Below are 21,943 nucleotides of genomic sequence, written 5' to 3' on the forward strand. Positions count from 1 at the left end.
CCACTCCAGAGGAAAAAAAGTAAAATACAAACTAGAGAATAGAGTGTTGTTTAGAGCATTTTGTGTTATTAAAAAAAAAAAAAAAAAAAAAAGAAATCACAAAAAAAGAGTCTCATAATATTTTAAGTAAGTTTATGGCTTTTGAAGGAGAATGGACATGCCTCTTATTTTATGATTACTATTAGCCAGAGGCTTTTTGGTAAAGAGCTAGGACTTATCATTGTTTCCTCCCATAAGAGTCTATCCACACAGGCCTGCCAATCCCCTAGACAAGAAAATTCCCTTCAGGGAATCTGTTTGTTATAGAGACTTTAAATATTCTATATTTTTATTATTTTTATTTTATTTTGTGTATGAGTATATTGCCTTCATGCTTAGCGCATTCATGTCGTTCAGTGCTCGCAGAGGTCAAAAGAGGGCACTGGATTCCCTGGAACTAGAGTTTCGGACAGTTGTTAGCTACCATGTGGGTGCTGGGAATCAAACCTGAGTTCTCTGCACAAGTACTCAGTGCTCTTAACTGCTGAGCCATCTCTCCAGTCCCATGTTACACAGACTTTAAAAATAGCATATAAAGGCCAAAGCAGGAGGAAGGCTGTGAGTTTGAAGCAAGCACGAACTATATAGCAACATCCTGCCAAAAAAAACGAAGAAAAAAAAAAAGAAAAGAAAATCCTAAACAAGTCTAGAAATAGACAAAGGTTGGCACAATGATCTCTCTAGCCTTTGTTCACCCTCTGGGAGTACTCCACTAAACTCTGTGATAAATCCAATCTTCTATAGTATGCTGTGGGTGTCTTGTCTGAACTCTTTTGATGAAGAGCTCAAGGACTGGAATGGAGGAAGCCAGGATGCACCAAACACATAGAGTTACAGAACACTAGACAGAAACACAGCATCTGGCTCAGCATGAGTACTGAAGGAAGGCACCAGGCACTGCTGCCTGACTTCATCTTGTCCCTCACTAGTTCTGCCTTTGCCTCCTTAATCTCTCGTGAGGTGACCCTAAATTCCTAGAATGAGAGGACGGATTGGCCGATACTCATATTTGTGACATGAACTCAAATAAGCAATGAGCATGCAAGATAGTCTACACCCAAATGTGGGCAATTATCCATGAGCCTTAAGCCCAGGCCACATCCTTGAGCAGATATAATACTTATTTTAAGAAAAATCAGATTGTTTCCCTCAAGCAAGGATAGTGGTCATTTCTTTAGGAATGTCTGGAGAAGCAGAACTGAGGGAGGCACTGGATAACCAGGCTTCACCTGACTAGGACAACCCAGATACACACCTTTCATAGTCCCTTGGCCCAATTCTTTTGTTACTTAAACCCAAAGCTCATGTCAATGGACCCTTTTATCTGTTTCTTTTCCCAATGAGATCACACTGAACAAATCTTCTCTCTTACAGAATCACTCACCATCATCTCTTTGATGGGCGAACTGGTGATGGGTTACTGAGCCTACTCTTTTGGGGCTGCCAGAGTAGGTGATTTTGTTATGAAAACTCCAGTTACAATACCTATAAGAGAAATGTGAAACTTAACTCTGCTTAAACTATGATAAAGCAGAGAGGATCATCAAATGGCTTTCTTTTAAATATTCATGTGAAAATTCTTCAGATATGTAATGGTAAATATACACATAATGGGATAGGTGTATTTAAAATACACATATCCTTACCTGCCTACTAGATTGAACATTTAAAATAGGAGGTTACTTTAAAGATGATGTGTTGTTGTTGTTCTTGTTGTTTTCTGCTTTGTTTTGGTTTTTGAGACAGGGCCTCACTATGTAGCCCTGGTTGGCCTGGAACTCTGTAGGTAGACCAGGTTGGTCTCCAACTCAAAGAGATTCACTCTTCCTGGGATTAAAGGCATGTACCACCACTCCAGGCCATGAGCTTGAAGATTTTTATAGACTCAAGTTTTAATAAAGCAAATTGGCCCCTAAGACTTCTGATTCCTAGCTTGTGATCATTGTAGAAGGCCATTCTTTAGCTTCTCATAAACCCATCAAAATTCTTATCACTAGCTATACATCGTAGATAGGAAGACAATGCAGGATAAAAGCTGAATTAATAACAGGAATCTATAATTTCATGTTAGATGAAAAACAAAAACAGAAATAAAAAATGCATACAATAGGTTAGTTTGAGAACTGTCTCTACAAAGATCTTGCCTCAAATCCAGGGAGAGTATTGTTAATCAGTAAAAGGCTTTTGATAAGCAATGGTCTTCAGGGAAAGAAGAAAGAAAACAAAACAGAGAATGTCAGCAGCTTATCAGATCAGAGAAAGACCAGTTCCCTTGAAGGCCTATTCACTCTCAGCCTTCACATTTTGTCATTTGTGCATCTTTCCACTGGCATTGAATTCTGACAGATCACAGGAAAGCCTGTTAAAGCAGTAGAATTACATTGTCTAGAGATAGTTTCATCATTCTCATCACTAGAATGCACATATATCTTCTCTTATAAAAAGATGATTTTCCTCATTTCTAAGTCATCTGCTTCCTACACTATAAATTAATTGCATGCAGCTAACAGTATTTTTAAGTTTCTAAGACAATCAACAATTAATCATAAAGATATTTTTTAACAGAATTGAAAGATAACCACTAGAGTCACAAGGTTTCTCAGCTAGATGCCAACAATGTTCCCAGACTCAAATAACATACTGATTCAGAGAGTTCAATCAAACAAATTCTACAGCACTCTTTAGCTAATATGCCTCAGGAATTTTCCTTTTATTAAGGGGCTAACAGGTATAAACAATGGATTAATCCAAGTAAAATACATGTATTATGTCATTATAATTTATGTTCAAACAGTTAACACCAATAAAGACAGGGAAATTCAGGCTTTGTGCCTATATTGGCAATCTAATCATCAGTCTAATGAGTTTTACCCACTTCCAACAAAAGATTCTTAGCCTAACAAAAGCATCAGGATACTCACTTGAATGATCTAACAGTTCTTTTTAAAAACATCAGATTAAGGTGAATGAATACATGCCCACATTCGGAAGAAAAGTACATGGATACTTCAATAACTTTGGAGCTACAATGTAGGGAGCATGAATCTTGGAATGATATATATGAAGACATTGAGGAATCTGGTTTCAGATTTTGATGCTAGTTTTCCTATGAAATTTTAAATGATGCATTTAACTGTCTTCAGGATTTTGTACCTTTCATTATTTTCTATATGGCATGCTAAATTTATATTTAAAAATGCATGAAGCTTTGCTTCCATTCCAACCTTATCAGAACAACTCCATCGAACAGAATATGTTAAAATTAGCATCAATGAAGTCCACTTCAATGTGCACCTATGAACAAAATGAATGAAAATTTAGTGGTACCTGAAATTCATCTTTTATCCTGTAGAAAATCCCACATCTATAAATACTTGTTGAAATAGGCATTTAGACCTTATTTGTGCTAAAAAGCATTGATCTCTTACTTAGGGACCTAAAAGCAAGTGAATGCTTAACACCTCTGCATTGTCCCAAACCTGAAGCTACCATGGATTCTAGGGAAAATAAAATCCCACAGGACAGACATCTACCACGGTAAAAACAATTGTCCATGATGGGGAACACTTAACATGGGGCCTTGTCAGGTTTGGGGGAGTTTGGAAGAGGTGACAAGACAGATTTTCCTTTTAGGTAAACGGTTTATTTTTGAAATTTATTTATTAGTTTTACTTTATGTGTGTGAGTGTATTGCCCTAGTGTATTTAAGTGCACCCGTGTCGTGCAACAGCAGCAGAGGTCAGAAGAGGGCATTGGATTCCCTAGAACTGAAGTTACAGACTGTTGGTAGCTGCCTTGTAGGTTCTGGGTATTGAACCTGGATCTTGCAGCCAGTACTCTTAACCCCTGAGCCATCTCTCCTGGCCCCATGTACAAGGTTTTTATTCACCCCTGCAGTACAGTGTGAGTCTGAAACAGTTCTGGCTCCATAGGAGAAGATGAAAGTTGTACTTTCCAAGGTTTCTTGAGGAAAAGGAGGTCTTATACATTGAAAAAGCAGGCTTAGCTAATATGTGGCCTGTGTTCCATGACTGGGGTAAGGGGTTATGTGACTCAGGCCATGTGACAGGTGTCACTTTTTCTCAGGACACAGCAGTGGGGCTAGGTTAAAGTATAACCCATGCAAGGGGGTGATAGTCAGGCTGTCTCTGAACTCACGCAGAAGGAGAGAGATATGGGCTGGGTGTGCTCCCAATCTGCTTATAGTCCTCTGCTTAGCACCTGGTTAAGTACAAGACATGGGCTCTCTGATAGTGGAAGTGATCACCTTGTAGAGAGGAGCTTGGTCTTCTCGGGATGACAGGAATAACATTTCTTAGTCCCTGAAGAACTGGAATGGAGACAGTAATCAACCAGACCATTGGCTAGAACTCCTTATTTATGAATACCGTTTACACTTGCACCCTAATTCTTCCCCCATTTAAACCTAAAAATCATGTCAGTATCCCAAAGACAGACTACTGAGTAAGGTTGCAGTAAAAAAAATCTCCCTTGTCTATTTTTTCTCCGTCACTAGTCTCTTTTTTAACCTAAAAGAATGGGTGGCCAAGCCTGACTGGAACCTCAGCTTTTGTTCTTAAAGTTTAGGTGGCAATTGTTCAGCATGGAAGAAGCCAGAGCAGTTCTCTGACGCAATTCCCTATCGGCAATTTGGGTCAACTCTTCAGAGGATAATGTGATAAGAATAGGAGGTAAGAATTGGCTAGGCAGTTAGGGTAAAAGAAAAGTAGCCAGTTTCTTGGCTAAAAGTAAAAAAAATGTCTTTGGGCCTCAGCAACATACTCTGTTGCAAAGGCCAAAAATGTCAAAAGGATTTGGGAGCTTTTATCTAAACCCTAAAAGATTTTAGGGTTACTTCTTCAGAGGGGGGATATTAGAGTAGCAAAAAGGCCCATTTAAAAAAAGAAAGAAAGAGTACACGAAGTTGTCAGAAAAAAAGTGATGGGGAGATATGGAAGGAGTTGGAGGGGAGGGTAAGTGTGGATTTGATTAAAACACCTTATATGCATGTATGAAGTCCTCAATAATTTTTTTTTATGTTAAAACGATATTGATCTTAATGCCTTTTAAAGCATAAAAAATTTAGGTGACAATATAATTCAAAATATACTCATTTCAGAAATAGTATAAGAATCTATATGATTTTAATTTTATTTTTGTCTTTGCTTTTTCTTCTTTTCTTTATTTTTGCTTTTTTTTTTTTTCTTTTACCCACAAATTGAATGAAAGGGAAAGCATATAATTGGGGATTACTTTATCACCTTATTTCCTAGGGGAGAGCTGCAGGGAAGAGAGTGAGGTGTGACATTTATTCAGCATTTCTTATGCTGACAGGTTGTGCTGAGGGCCTCTACAGACAGGACAACACAATACCTCCATGAATATTTACTCCCACATTCCATCTCAAAGAAAAAGCACCCTTCTCTTTCCAGTAAGCTTACACAATGCAATTGGTTTAAATTCATATAAACACATAAGCCCACCAGAATTTTTCCCAAGACTTCTAGCAATTTATTATATTCTAAGGGTTTTGCTGTGAAAAACCTAATGTGTAAATAAATCTATTTTAAAATCATATTCATTACACATATATTTTATTTAAAAATGTGTTCATAAAGAAACATCATGGCTTCATCATAATAAAGCTCCACTGGCTAAAAAGAGCCCAGGTGGAACAGGGAACTTGAGGTAAAAAAGTTACAAAACGTCAACAGACTACCAAAATTAATTGACATACAGAATTTCATAATTTGATAAAGAAGTTGTGGTAACTAGGTGAGTGAATACATATTCTGACTGGAAGAAAAAGTATCTGAACAAATAATGTGGCTTAGCATGCTTGTGCACTCCTGTAAGGGAACTTGTGGATGATGGGAAAAGACCATGAGTTTGAGGTCAATCTGAGCAGTACACAGAGAACCTGTCTCAAAAATAATTATAAAAAAGAAAATTTCAAGAAAAGTATTTTGTCTGTGTCTACATGATTTTAAAAACATTTAGCAAGCATACACTTTTAGTGTTTAGAGAATACAATATATGACATAACTCCTTCCTCTAAAGGATGCATACATACCATATACCATTTCATATATGCTAATGCACCACACACACACACACACACACACACACACACACACATGCACGCACACATGCACGCACACACACACACACAGTAGTCATTATATGACAGATGCTTTCTCCATGGTTACAAGCTTTATCAGTTTTACTTTTTTCAAGTTAACTTCCTTTATAGAGAGCAAAGTTTGCTTTACAAAGACTAAATGTTTCAAATGAAACAAAGGGAAGGATTCTGTATGTGTGCTGAATAACAAGAAATAGCAACAGGTATTTTTACTTAGTTTAATTTTTTTTTTTTTTGGCAGTGGGTGGAACTGAAAATATCTAAACACACAGAAACCAATAATCTGAAACCTATCTTTAACATTTTTCTAGGATTTATAACACTTCACAAAAGAAATAGTATTTTACAAATCACCTTAATGTTTATCTTAGTCAGTTCCATTGAGCTGAACAATTAGTTAACCACGATAATGCTGTGATCCATATCTGTTGGCAGTGTTTGGAATCTATTTTGTGGAACTACATCAATGTTATCAGTGGTAGGCTTCATGCTGGTTGAGGGCAAAAAAAGGAATTCCACCAGCTGCCTCAGGGGAATGATTGATCTCAGGAGGAACCCCATCACTCTTTGAAGTGATGATCTAGAATGAAAAAGAGAACCCACTAATGCCAATACTGTATGAGAAATGGTTTGCTGAGGGATTTTAAAAGCAAAGATAATTCTTGGAAAAGGGTAGTAGCTCCAAAAAAGCCAAGCTGGGGTCATCTCTGGCACACTCTCCATCACCAAGACGCACGTCACCATTGCATCTTCTCTATCAGAACACAGAATAAGTCTTATGTGTAAACAGAGACCATCAGTTCCATCAAGAAAATATCTTTCTTTCTGCATAGGCATTTTGCAAATTGAATTATTTCAAACTGTTACTTAACTAAGAAGGCAGTTTAAACAAAACCTTACCTATCCCTGGCTCTATCCTCTTATGACTTCCCTATCCCAATCTTAAATCATGGACTAAAAGATGTTTGTACACTGTGTTCATGCTTACCTACAATATGCTTTTATAGGCTTTCTGCTTTTGTTTATCGGCATGAACATAAGGATAAAATTATTTTTTTTCAACAACACATTTTTTTTTAAGCAGGAAAATCCCAAGGCTTAAAAAGCATGTTAATGTAAGCCAATGTTAATTTAGAAAAATATATTCCATGATTGAGAACATCCAGAACCCTGATAAACACCAAGCCAGATACTCAAGTGTATGGAGAAGAAAAACACAGGGGGAGAGATTCACCTCCCTGTGTATTGTTTCCCAAAAGAAAAAAGAACAAATTATATAACTCAACAGATATTTTTGTTAAAATTAAACTTGTAATAGAGTGACTAAATAGAGATAAAATATTGTATGTGACCTAGTTACTTGTGTTGAATCAAATATCTTAACACATCTACTACTGCTGGCAGATAACACACAAGATAATTATCAACATTAACATTAAAACATTAATTTTGAAAGAAATTGAGCCAAACTACAAACTGCAAATGCACCTTAGCCGTATAGGTGCAATGTAAGGGCACAAATCAACTCTATTGATCATTTACTTTCTTTTTCTATGCCAGTTTGTACAAAATAAATATCTCATAATACGTGCACTATTTTTCCTTTCAGTATATCAGTTTAGAAACCATAATATATGCAAAATATATAAAAGAAAATTGCTGAAACCAAGCTAGTCATGGTTTACTTTTCTATTTGTGGCCAAATGAAAAACGAAACTTTTGGAACAGGGCTTCTGGATCGTGTTGTACAGATTTCAGCCTAGATCTGTCATATTCAGTAAATGCTTTTGAAATTAACCACAAAGCCTCAAGTCTAATCTCAGAGATGTAATTAGCTCCAAGCAATTGGCAGACTCTTGGAATACATAAGCCAGGGTAAAGGAGATTTCATCTGATAACAGCAGACCCTTTTAGCAGTAAGAAAGCAAATGATATACAACAGATATTTGCCATTACCTGTCTTTGGCTCCAGAACACAATGCAATAAAATAAAAGATTGTTGAACTGAGTGTAATTTTCACATCAGCTACATGTCTAGCCAACTGCAAAGCATCATCTGAAGGGCTTGTTTAACAAATATGGCCCACCTTACCAGCACCATCAATTTTGCCACTATCCAAAGATTCTGATTCCATACTTGAGTCAATCTTGTTCATCTAAAGGCACATCTGTGTCTCTAATGAAGCCCTGATTATACTCTTCTACACGGGCTTATTTTAGAGATTCTAGATATTTCATCATAGTTATTCTTTAGGAATCTGTTTAAAATAGAAATACAATTTGATATATGCTTCACAGTACCACCTCCTTGCACAATCATACAGCAGACTGTACTCAGTTTCCTCCCTCCCCTCTAAAGCACCAAGAGTTCCTTCTGCCCTAGAATCAGTTCTTCTCTCTGTAAACCTCCCATATCCTAAGCTGCATATGACAGGGAGCAGGCTCATAGTCAATGTGAGTGAAAATGGAGAAACAGTGACCTTAAGGTTGAATCAAGATTGATAGCTAGGTTCATAGAATCATCATAATTCATTATCATGACACTTTGAAATGTCATTCTTATGACTTTATGGCCTCAAAATTTATCTTCCTCCATGACAAGCATATTGCCTGATGAATACATCATCACTTAATTCTTTTAAAAAATTGTTAATTAATTCAATGCCACTTGAACACTTAAAAGTGTGAAATGGCTCGGATAAGAGGGGTCAAGGCTAATATAAGTAGTGATATCGTGTGACTCTAGAATTAATCTGTCATCAGTTATTCTCTAAACAGTGGATACAGTTGTACTCTTAGGAACACAGGAGGGATCTATTGTAGAAAAGGAAGAATCTGAACGAGAGAGGAGGAGAGGAAGAGAGAGAAGCAGAGAGAAGGGGAAAAGGGGAGTGGAGAAGGTGAGGGGGAGAGAAAACAAAGGAGAGCTTGATAAGGACACCTACAGCTCTTAAAGCAAGGCTATTCATTAGTCCTGATGACAACCTCTCTGGGGCTCTACACGGTTTAATTACATGGTCAAAATATTTATGTGAGGAGATCATGCATTCAGCAAAACAAATACCTGCTCTTCACCTGAGAACTAAACCCATAATGCCAATTCAAAAGGTTTCCAACATTTTGGTTATAAATGACTTGCATACAGATAAACCCAAACCTGTCTCTTAACTACCTAGCATTATCTTTCACTGTAACTAAGAAACACAGGGAAATCAGCTCTAGCAAATAATAGTTGTATGAGACCAGTGGCAAGTTAAATGAAGACTTTCTATTATATATACCACTATTATAATAGTGGCTATACTGGGTAATTCTGTAAGGATTAAATAGATGTTTGTGAAATTCTCAATACATATAAGATCTGTATATTGGGACTAGAGAGATAGCTCAGCATTTAAGAGCACTGACTGCTTTTGCAGAGGACCAGGGTTCGATTCCCAGCACCCACATGGCCAGTAACAACTGTTCGTAACTTCAGTTCCAAGGAATCCAATGTTGGCTTCTGACCTTTGTGGGCACTGCAGGACACGGGTGCACTTACACACATGCAGGCAATACATTTACACACGTAAAATAAAAATAATAAAATATTTTTAAAAGTTATGAAGGTTTTATAAAGTTAAAACCTGATCAAATATTGAAGCTACTCTAAGCAATGCCACACAGAAGTCCTAAGGAGGGAAAATAAACACCTTAAAGCCTTCTTAAAATAAAGTTATTAAACATATCAATGTTCGCTGAGATTAGAAGTTTCAGAATTATTTTGGCTAGTCACCTGGGAATCAGTTACAAGTTCAAGCATCATGTAGGTAGACATTTCTCCACACATCTCATATGTTTCAGCACATCAAGTGAATGGAGACAGAGATTGCATTTTCAAAAATGCTTATGTGGTAAACTGCCTTAGAAGAAAGAATTTCTCCCTCCAAAATAGGGAATATGTTTGTATATTTCTCAGAGAAATAAAAATAATCCTATAGCACAAGTTATACAGGTTTGCAGGCAGGTCCATTTGAAAGATTAGAGTTTTTTCAAAAGCAAAGGAGTGTGGCATGTTTATAATCTCAGCACTGGGGAAGTAGAGGAAGGAGGATAAGGTGTCCAAGGTTCATCTCCATTATGTAACAAGTCCAAGGCAACCCAAGCTGTATGAGACATTAAATATATAAATAATAAGTAAATAAGTAAAAACATAAATAAATAAATAAATAAATAAATAAATAAATAAATAAATAAATAAATAAAGGCTTCTTAAGCTTAGGTTTTCCCTAGTTATCTGTGATTCTCTGAAGCCCTCAAGGGGATGGGCATCAGGGGCACAAATGAAGATGAAGCCCATGCTGCCTCATTGTGTTTGGTGTCCACTGTGATGGAGTCTCCTGTATCTATAGGCTCTGGGTTGGCCACTCCATTAGCTGATAAGTAGATTGTAATCCCAGGGTCCTTATGTTCCTCAACATACTAGTATGTGAGTTATTGTTATGCTTTTTGTTTATTTGTTCTATGTTTTCCCCAATTTGTTCCATATTTCTCTCTTTGAAGGGAGGCCAGAAAACAAAGTAGCAACTTAAGGAGAGATCTGACCAGGGACATTAGGGATTCAGATTTGGACTCAATGATTCAATACTGTGTTGGGATACAGCCAAAAATGATTGAAATGTAGAGCAGGGCCACATTACCCCAGCGGCCTCCTGGTGAGGGCAGCAAGAGTCAAGCAGCTCCATTCGGGACATGCGGGCTGTCCCATGATCTCTTACCCAACTGCCTCTAGGCTAAGTTTCCATTTTTCCAACCCTAATCAGGTTTCTTGTAAATCATGTGACCGGACAACAGGACAGAAAGTACCATGAGCAGATGCCAAATAGCTTTGGAAATCCCCTCCCTTCTCCTACCTGCCTGCCCACCAAAAACCCAACCCCACCTCTTTGCCCACAAAACTTCCCTATTAAAAATTTTTGTTCGCAATACTAAAAGGAGCTGTCCACTGACACGGTCTCCGGGGTGTTCCTTCTCCTCCTACAAGCTGCTGCCCAAGACCTTCCTCTCTCCCACCGGCTCCTCCCTCACCCGACCCTCCAGGACCGGGACCGTGCTACAATGGCTCCCCGACAACAGCAAGGCTCTGGCAGGGAGGAGACCAAGTATACTGGTGTGTCATTCAGATAATATACAACAAGGAGCTGAAACCAAAAGCATGAAACAGAAAATATTTATCCCACAGAGGATAGAGGTCACCAGGAGACCAACAGGATACCTGGAGATGAGAGGGAGCTCACCAGCAAGAAGGGAGAATTTCCGTGGGACTGGGCCTTCATTAACTTTCATTAACTCTTAAGCCTAAGGGTTCTTGCCATTAGACTTTCCACTGGGGTCTGTGGGTTAGTGAGCATGAGGAAACTATACAACAAGGGGTAAAGTTAATTACAGCAGTCTGATTTTTGCGATTAGGTTTATCCTCATCAGCATCAGTGGATGGTGTTGGGTTTTAAGTGAGATAAAGAACAAATGGCCCATACAGCTCACAGCCATAAGCATAATGATATATAACTGGATTTGAAAGCACTAATGCCAGACATAATGAGGGTACCTTGGCATCAACTATCTAGAACAGATTCACAACACATCATATCTGATTTTATCTGTTTTTATAAAACATAGAGCCATCTATCTCCAGGCTCTCATAATCGTTTTCACTAGGGCTATTGCCTTCAGCAGTTCTACACTGCATATGCATGCACTCACTGTACATCTTGTTTAAGAGTTACGTGTGTCTACAGTACTCCTCAAAGAGCACCCAGCACAGCTTCACCAGGAAACTTCTTAAACATGACAGCTCACAAGTCCTAAAGCAGACCTACAAGATCAGAGGGCCTGTCAATCCGTGGTTTAAAGAAACCTCCACACTCATTGAAAAGTGTGACACTTTCAACTATAGGAAACATCCACAGCACACTTCAAGCAGAAATAATATTATCTTAACTGTAAGTTCTCACAGTTGTAGGAAATAAAAAGGCAGTGACAAACTATTGTTTATTACAATGCCAACATCATAATCACCTGAACTAATTAACTCAGATTTGTTTTATTTTAATATTTTATTATTTTTATTTTACATATATGTATTGCCTGCATGTGCGTAAGTGCACCTGTGTCGTGCAATGCCTGCACTGTCAGAAGAGTGCATCGGATCCCAGAACTGGAGTTATGGACAGTTGTTAGCTGCCATGTAGGTGCTGGGATTCGAACCCAGGTCTTCTGCAAGAGCATTCAGTGTTCTTAACTGCTAAGCCATCTCTCCAGCCCCCTACTTCTAAGTTTTTAAGAGTGGGCTGGAACTCTGAGGACACTCGTTCCCCTAGCCATTTTTTTCCTATATGATTTACTTCTCATACTGCGATTATATTTCTGTGGTATTAAATTAAGAGTTTTAAAGCAACTTAAATGATCAACTTCCAATTTGGCTGGGAGAGCAGCATCCATTACAGTCATCCTCTGCCCATCAGTTGCTTTAAAATAGATATCTGAGTTGGTCAGCTACTGAGTATGAATTTATTTTATTTTATTTATTTATTTTTATTTTATGTATGAGTGTTTTGCCTGCATGAATTTAAATGCACCATGATATGCAAAGTCCACAGAGGCCAGAGAAGGGTGTTAGAGGCCCTGGAACTGGAGTGACAGATGGCTGTTAGCCACTATGCGGGGCCGGGGAAAGGAGCCCATGTCCTCTAGAAGAATAGCCAGTGCATTTAACCTCTGAGTCATCTCGCCATCTCCCTGAGTATCAACTTGATGACACAGAAAAAGGCAACGGCTTCCTCATATTACTTGATAATGAAAAATATCATAAAGTGCTCCTTCAGTTATTCTGAACTTAATTTTCAGGTTGGGTTTTTTTATCATTGGTTGCAATTTTGTGTAGGGCTTGGTTAGTGAATAATACAGGGGACCGTAAAGCACATATTGACATTAAAGTATTGAGGACACACACTTATTTGTACAATGCAAACAGAAAAAGTCACTGCAAAGTTTAAAGAAAATAAATGGAATTTTTGCAAATGATATGAAAGAACATCTTAGACACATTAGTTACTATGAATTAAAAATGGGCATAAGAAGATGAAAGAGCGTTTCTATTTTACTAAAGGTATAACTAAAGAAGCATGACTAACTTGTCCAAGTTGCTCCCACACACTTTATCTGCCTCAAATACCTCCCAAGTTTTACATTTTAAGCAGGGATTTCTCCTATCTCACAGCCTTTGGTGTGACTTCGATCAAAGGGGATTTGTGTCCCCACTTCAGGCTACTCTGACTGGCTGTAAACTATTTATCATTCCTACCTGGCTATCTTAATTTCTTTTTGCTTTTAAATGATTGACTTTGGAGCTTAATTAACTCACAGAGACTGCCAATTTGATGAGTAGGATGTCATTTCAAAAACAAAAGTGTGAACTTAGACAGTAGACAGATTTTCTGTTTTGTCCCTGTTGATATGGAAACAGTGAAGCCCCATCCGTCAATCTATGGGGAAATGACTGCATCACGTTCTGTGGGTCATACAAGTGTGCATTTTATACACAGCTGTCTCCTAGGAGTAAAAAAAATCAAGCAAATTTGTAAAATATGAAATTTTCCCTGATTTAAGTCCCAGAATCGTCATTTACAAGCATCAAGATTAACTGAAAAAATAAATGTAGTTCTTTTTTTCCCCTTTTCTGGAGAATGTATTTTTTTTCAAATGCTAAAAATATTCAACATTTATTTAGCTTTTATTTTCACTTGACCAATACTATGATTATTTCCTTTGTTCTCAACAAATCTTTATCAATTTCAGTAAAAGTTTCCTGTACCTGACATCATGAAACAGCCTCTTAATAGTTCTATGATTTTTCTATAAGTTTCTGCTCACGTTTCTCAGATGTGAGACTTCTCAGGAGTGAGAAAATTTTATGTTCTTGGCTCTGAAGTGTAAAGTTCAAGAAGGCTTCTTTTAGGTCTTGTTAAAGAAAAATGAATTGAATATTCATTTTACAGTACATCTTATATGTTAATAATGCTGATGGTTAAAATGTGAGCATCTCTTACATATGAAATTCCTTTCACATAAATTACCTCAGTTCAGTATCATAATGAAGCAAAAATAGGTGCCAAGATCTTTCCAATACTAAGCCTTTACCAAGTGAGTCACAGCAGCTATGTTCCTGCAAATTTAGTAGATAATACTGTTGGTTCCATTGTACAGATAGTGGCAAACATAAGAAAGCTAAAATTCCCCTAAATCACAGAGTGGCAGAGATGTTGTGATGTAAATAAAGGCTACATACTTCAAAGTCCTGTCCTCTACCCTCATGATGACAATGTTTACACAATGTGTTCTCAGTGTCACTGAAGCAGAAGATAAATGAGCAGACAGCATCCTCATTCCATGTACAGCACAGGAGACTTCTAGGTACATGGCAAACAACCAGATATGAGCTGGAAAGTCTCCTTCAGCCTCTGTTCAATTTCATCCACATTTTCAAATAGTACATCAAATTTTAGCATTTTATACACATGGATTTCAAAATCATACATTTAACCAACCTCTGAGTAAAATTATTGTTTCTAAATATCTGTACAATTAATCATCGTAATTACTAGTCTTCAAAGAATACAACTACTGACATAGCCTTTACATTAGAAAATGTGAGTGACCCAGAGATGGCCTGTAATATAAATGAGGATGTGCACACAAGGTGTATACAAACACTACACTATAGTAAAAGGAAATGAGCGTCTGCAGATTTGGGGGGCCTAGATATAATCCCCAGGAATACCAAGAGCCAATTGTGTCTTTCCATTTTCACCCCTCTGCTCTCCAAAAGTTGGCTGCAGCATTCAGGTTGATTTCAGGCTAAAAAGTCAGACTGCATAACTGAAAGCTCCATAATTTATCACAAGAAAGGGAAAACAGGCACAAACACAATTGCTATAAAGTAATATGCCAGGTTTAGGGAAGATGAAAAAGGTCTATTGTGGGTGAAACCTCATGAATATATCCCTCACCTTCTTTATCCCAAACCACAACACTAAAGATTATATCACCAAACCTTTGTAAGAGACTGAAATTAAAGGCAATGTTACTTAGGTTCAGAAAATGTAAACAGATTTGAGCTCATCTGACAGTAAGCAACAGAAAAGAGGGCAGCATTCTGGTTTCAACATCTGTTGATGAAAAGCGTTTGTTAATATTTTCAGTTACTGTATCAAAAGGTATTATAACAAAGAAGCAAAAATAATCATATGCATAGATAAACACAGCAAGAACAAAGATATCAATAGTCGAAACTTCTAAGGAAACAGCTGAGATCACCAACAAATTAAAATTGATTTATAAGATTAATCAACAAATGTTTACTGATCACTTAAATTCCATCTGCAAAGTTTGACATTAGGAGCTATATAGGATAAAATAATACCTAAGTTTTAAACTTCATATCTTGATACAGCATAGGCCATTTAGATGTGACAGTGTCACTTGTCAACTTGTCGGAATTTAGAACCACTTGGGAGATAGACCTCTGGGCATGCAAGTAGGGATATTTTGATTATATTAATTCATGTGGGAAAATCCATTGAAATTGCAAGTGGGATCATTCCCTATTCCTGGAATACAGGACTATATAAATGTAAAAAGCAAGCTGAGCAATAGTAACAATGCATTCAAGGCTCTCTGCTTCCTGGCTGTATACGCAGTGTCACTAGCTGTTGCAAGCCCCTTCTGCTTTGACTTGCCACCATGACAGACATTATTACCCTTGAACTGTGAGGCAGAATATCCCTTTCTCCCTGAAGTTGTAAAAGGTTTTTTTCTTTAACATAGGAACTAGAAAAGAAGCAAAAACAGATGCTCTATGAAACTAACATAGACTGGAGGACTCAAACACCAAGCATGCATTTCTCAAAGCTCGGGATGCTGGAAAGTCTTGGTAAGGCACTGAGAGATTCAGTGTCTAGTGAGGGGGGCCTGCTCCATGGTTCCTAGAAAGCATTCCTTTCCCTGTGATCTCACTTGTCAGGAGTAATGGGAGTTCATTAGAGTATCTTACAAAAAGACAGTAATCACATTTATCCTGATCACCTTGCAAAAGCCTCATCTCCTAACACTGTCACATAGGAGATAAGGTTTCCACACATGAATTCTGAAGGGCATATACATTCAAGCTGCAGCTCTTCATATTGGAAGAAAGTATCAAAGGGAAACAATAAAATAGGTTACAAGTGTGCTAAGAAAATGTTTAGGTGGGAGACAGTAGTATCTGGTGGGTAAAACAATTTAAGCAAAGTATTTATCATATTTTAAATGTTTATCCTATCTATACACTTAAAATATTTAAAATATTCACCATAGTGAAGGCATATTTTGCTAGTTTGGTTCACTGTCAAATAGACATGGCATGAATTTCCCTAATGAAATATAAAAATTGGTGATATTAGGAGCTTTAAACTCTATAAAAGCCATGAGTTAAAGGTTGCATTAATCATGGAGGAGACATAAACTTTATTGTGGATAGATATATTAATTACTTTTCTGTTGCTGTGATAAAATACTTTCACTAAATCAACTTGTAGAAGGAAGAGTTTATTTGGCTTAAGGCTGTAGAACCATAAGAGCCCACCATGGTGGGAGAGCATGGCATGAGGCATGCAGAGCAGAAAGGTAAAATCTCACTACTTCAAGCACTCACAGGAAGCAAAGAGTGAAATGGGATGAGCCTACGTACTCACAAAGCCCACCCCCATGACATAGTTTCTACAGCAAGGCCCAACCTTCTAAGGATTCCATGCCCTTCCCAAACAGTGCCATCAACAGACCAAGTGTTCAGATCCTTGAACCTATGGGGGCACCTCATTCATTCCACCGCAATAGGCTTCAAAGACAGAAGATTCAGGTTCATGTTATCATTTCAAATAACCAGCTGAACGGTTTATTTTGCCTTTGCCCTTTGCTTATAAATAGTATAATTTTCAATCATGAAAACCTGAGCTTTTGGAATAGTTATTGGTCTTAGAGTCAGAGGAACAAAATTCTATAATTCAAATTAAACAGCCTGAGTACCTAAAATGATACTATTATTCATCTCCACTGAAAACTGCCTCCAAGGCAGGATCTCATTGCTCTTGCTCTATGCATAAAGCAATCCCGTTTGTCAATTAGTTTTTCTTCATCGTGAATGTGGGCCAACATTTAATTGCTTCATATCCTTAACTGTATTAACTATGAATAAATTGTTTTAGAAAAAAAATCTGTTCTATGACACAAAGGAGATTAATTACTAAAAGACAATACTATTCCTTTGCTATCAATCAAAGACACAGAAAAGCATGTCCAACTAATGAGGATTCAGCTTCATTAACTTTCCTCCAATCTCATTTGTAATATAACACCACAATATATTCAATTCCCATAAAGATAAATTGAATCAGCCCAATAGAGTGTAGGTTTGTTTACACCACCTTCTCCACAATCTAAATGCAATCTCATATCCTCTTCACCCTGTAATACTGTTATATCAAATATTCTATTATAGTGCTTTGGGCCATTTTCAATAAAATAAAGGAATCTTTGCAATATCCTTAAATCTATCACCCTCTCCTCTTGGCATTATGGGGGAAAAAATCAATTCACAGAATACTACATGGCTAGAGACTGGAAAGGATCTCAGTGGTCATTAGGTCTATTTCTCTTGTTTCAAAGTATGCCAGATTAGATTATATAAAGTACCTCTCTAGGCTTTGAGAAATCAAAAAAGGGACAGGAAATATTCTAAGTAAAAACCAAAAAATGTAATTGTATAAAGGCACAAAAACATCAAATATATTTCTGTGTATCTGTAGGTCAAAATGACATTTAATAAATATTTGTCAACTAGATCAATAATAAATACACTCATAAAAATATATGTAGGCTTTTTGTATAACTGAAAAAAATCTCTGAACACTAAAAGACATGTTTTTCCTTCTTTATCCCCCAAATCAACTCAACCCAACTCCACACAATATATTGTTTGCTGAAGACTTACACACAAAAATATGAGTTAAGAGATCATAAAATTATTAATTTTCCTCAAATACTATTAGAATATCTCTGCTTATTGCTCATTCAGTTATGGTATATTTTATAAACTTGCAATTTCATCTGTACAGTGTCAACATTGTCACACATATTTATTCAAACATAGTTATAAGACTAAGAAAAAATTTTCAAAAGCTATTAGTCAAAAAGATTTTGCAGTCTTAGCTCACTGATAAAAGCTTTAAGAGCTTCCCAAAGCAATCTGGATTTTATCAAGCTGCTTTTCAGCAAAAAGGTGTTTAATTAGGTTGTCTCACACATCTCTGAATCTGAACACCTAATCACCACCTTCTAACTCAAAGAACACAGTCAGTTGCTTTGAAAATTATCTTGTATAAACCTTTGGTTTCCCTTTCCATTCTGTTCCATCTTCTACCAGGGAAAACTTTGACTTTAAAAGAGCACGTGTGTTTTGTTTTTTTTTTTAATACAAGAAAAAATTAAAGGCAAAGAAAGTCAAAGTCACCCCTCCCCTAATTTTCTTATTCTCTTGTTAATGAGGCTTGTGTGTGTGTGTGTGTGTGTGTTCATGCCTGCAAGCGTGTGTGCATTATACACTTCCAGAACAAGTGGATATTTAAAAGCAGAAATAAAAAATATGATGAACAGAGTAAATAAAAGACAAAAACTGAATTATAGCATTAACTAGTGTATTTCAAAGGAATACACTGCAATATGAAAGCTGAACTGCATTCCTCTAAACTTGGACTCAATTTCATCTTATAAATAAAAAGGATGATTAATCTTATCCACTGAAGATTTATGCGCATGCTTAGTAAAAACTAAGAGAAAGAAGAAAGAAAGAAAGAAAGAAAGAAAGAAAGAAAGAAAGAAAGAAAGAAAGAAAAGAAAGGGAGAAAGAAAAAAAGAAAAAGAAAGACCCTATGCATCAGATTCTCTGGAGACCATCATGTGTGACTCTTCTCTGTCCTCTCCACTTTGTGCTATGATATATGTAAATTTAAATACCAAGATAAATTTATTTCCTTAAAACTTTTCAATTTATTGTAGCAGAACACAAGAGAAAAGAAATTAAACACAATGATTTCTAGAAACATTTAACCTGGGCATATTCACAAACGATTCCATATTCTACCACAGAAATACTTGCTCATCCATGTTCATGACTGTGCTAGTCCCAATAGCCAGGAAACAGCTTAAATGTCTAGCAACTGATGAATGGTTAATGAAAATGTGGTACTTATACACAACGGAATATTATTCAGCTGTAAAGAATTAAAGTAAGAAATTCTCAGATAAATGAATGGAGCTGGAAATGACCATTCTGAGTGAAGAAACCCATAGCCAGAAAGCCAGAAAGACAAATGCCACATGTCCTTTCTCATATTTGCATATAGATTTGAAACTCTGGATATGTTTAAGTTGGAGTGCCCATAGAAGTCATAAAACTAGTAGGAGGTCACGAGATGGGATGTAGAATGGCTGTGGCATGAAGGGGGAAAAGGGAATTATGGAACGGAGAGTGTTAAAGGGGTTGGGGAACAGGAGGATAGGGTAGAGGAAGGAGTATGAGAAGAGATAACTATCAATAAAATAGTTTGAAAAGGCCATATGGAAACCTACAATGGAAGAAGCTTCCTAAAATATACACATAGGTAAAAGCAGTTTAAATGGAGTGGTCCTATAATAGGAGGACATTGCCTCTCCCAGATACTATAGGCAATCAAAGAAAAAGCCCAGTGCCAGTTATGACTTACCTCTTTTGGAGCTGTTGGTCAATGGGGTCCCATAGCCCCCTCAAACATTGCAGACTATTGTCACTGCTCTTAATTACCCTCAAGAGCTTGGTGGTAAGATCCTGTCCTTGAAGACACTAAATACTTGAGTCATAGAGCATGGAGAAATCAAGCTGGTGCCAACCTGGAAGCTTCATTCCTACTGGCTAGCTTTCATAGTGCTGGGTGGTTCTGTGGATTCTGGGGAGTAAGGAGAAGTAATCTACAGTCTTACATAATTATGAGCCCTGTAAGGTACAATAATGACTGGCCTAACAAGATACACGCACGGATGCAATAGTGGTATGTATTTTATGAGAGTAACCACTTTCTGATTGAATTTAAGGTCTGTTCCACAACAGAGAATTCATGTCTGGTACTGTAAACAATGCCAAAAACCCATAGGTCAAAGGCCCTAAGAGAAGGTAATACTATTATGCTACTAAATGGACATAGTAATTAGTTGCTCCTAAGTTCTTATCTTTACACCCATAGTTCTTTCAACCCTCATTAGAGAAGCTTCTTTGTGGAGTAGATGATGATTAACAGAGACCAACCACTGGGCAACATGCAACGAATGAGACAGTACAGTGGTTCACTCTAAATAGGACGTCTATATCACACCTTTTCCCTCAAGGCTCATGAATTATCTTAGAAGAGGAGCAGAAAAAGTTTAAGAGCCAGAAGTAGTGAATGTCTGCAGCAAAAAATATTTGCCAGGCATGTTAGGGCCATTACATACATAAATGCACGGAGGCTAAACTGTATGTACAAAACTTGCACAAAATCAAGCTAGGTGATTGCTAAGGGAGAGAAAGGTGTGGTAGTGATAGGGAAGTAATTAGAGAGAGAAAACTGGAAGTGGAATTGCTAAAAACATTATATGCATATATCAAATTATCAAACAATAAAAATGTTACTTAAGACATATAAAGGCATTTAACTGTCAGTAACTGGATGCGTTTTCTCACTCAAAATACACTTTGATAGATTTTGAGCTAAACTGTATCAGTGAGTAGGATGCTGACTTCAACAAATGTATAAGGATTTAATATAAGTTTTTATAGTTAGATTTGGATAAACAATTGCATTTAATTGGACTTTAATAACCCCTTAACAATTCAAAATACCAAACAAGGCCAGACAGGTACAGGAAGTGCTTAAATATTGTCAAAAGCAGATACAATTTTGTTATTACAGTGGTCACATGACAATAGAAGTTCATCTATTTACCACATGTGTCCTAAATGGTCCCAGGCAAACTGACAAATATCTGGGATACTTTAGCAGATGCTGGAAATAACAATAATTATTCTCCTTGTGGTTTGCCAAGTCTTTTCAGATGCATGAGTTGGTGGGAATATTTTTATGACTCAAAGGAACCAAAATTAAACCAAAATTAAATGTCTCATTTATATGGTAAACTTGAAGGAAATCTAAGGAAAATATTAGTATACTTGAGCATACTAAATTCTTTTACGAGGCATGCTACAACGCTGTGAGCACAAAAGACAACAGACTGTATTTCAGAATCAGCAATTTTTGAACCATTCTGTAGCATTTGGAAATCTTACTAACAGCTTTATATGGTTAAATTCTTATTCTATCTCTCTCAATGCCATCTAAAATTAATTATTTGAACAGTAGGACTTGCTCAGAACAAACATTCTCAGTTTAGACTTGAGAGGTTTTAACTTTATTTTTGGTTAGCTGCTTTATAATTTGAAAATTTATTTTGTAGTGATCAAACAAAATCCAAGAACATACATATATTTAGAAATAATAGACTTCAAAATGTGCCTTTGTCTATTATGTATATTTTATCAATCTTATGTCATGAAATTATGAAATATGATCATGTCTGATAAATGATTTCATAGTAAATTAGAATCTCAATTCAATAATTGTG

General features: G+C 36.8%; 1 protein-coding gene across 8 annotated transcripts in view; it reads right to left on the reverse strand.

Moving 5' to 3' along the window:
• Positions 1 to 21,943, reverse strand: part of Cacna2d1 (calcium voltage-gated channel auxiliary subunit alpha2delta 1) — a 499,112-nt gene that overhangs the window by 239,508 nt on the left and 237,661 nt on the right. The gene's annotated exons all lie outside the window — the stretch shown is intronic.

The sequence above is a fragment of the Nannospalax galili genome, unplaced genomic scaffold (genome assembly GCF_000622305.1).
Source record: "Nannospalax galili isolate Female #2095 unplaced genomic scaffold, S.galili_v1.0 scaffold973, whole genome shotgun sequence".
In the NCBI taxonomy this organism is placed as follows: Eukaryota; Metazoa; Chordata; class Mammalia; order Rodentia; family Spalacidae; genus Nannospalax; species Nannospalax galili.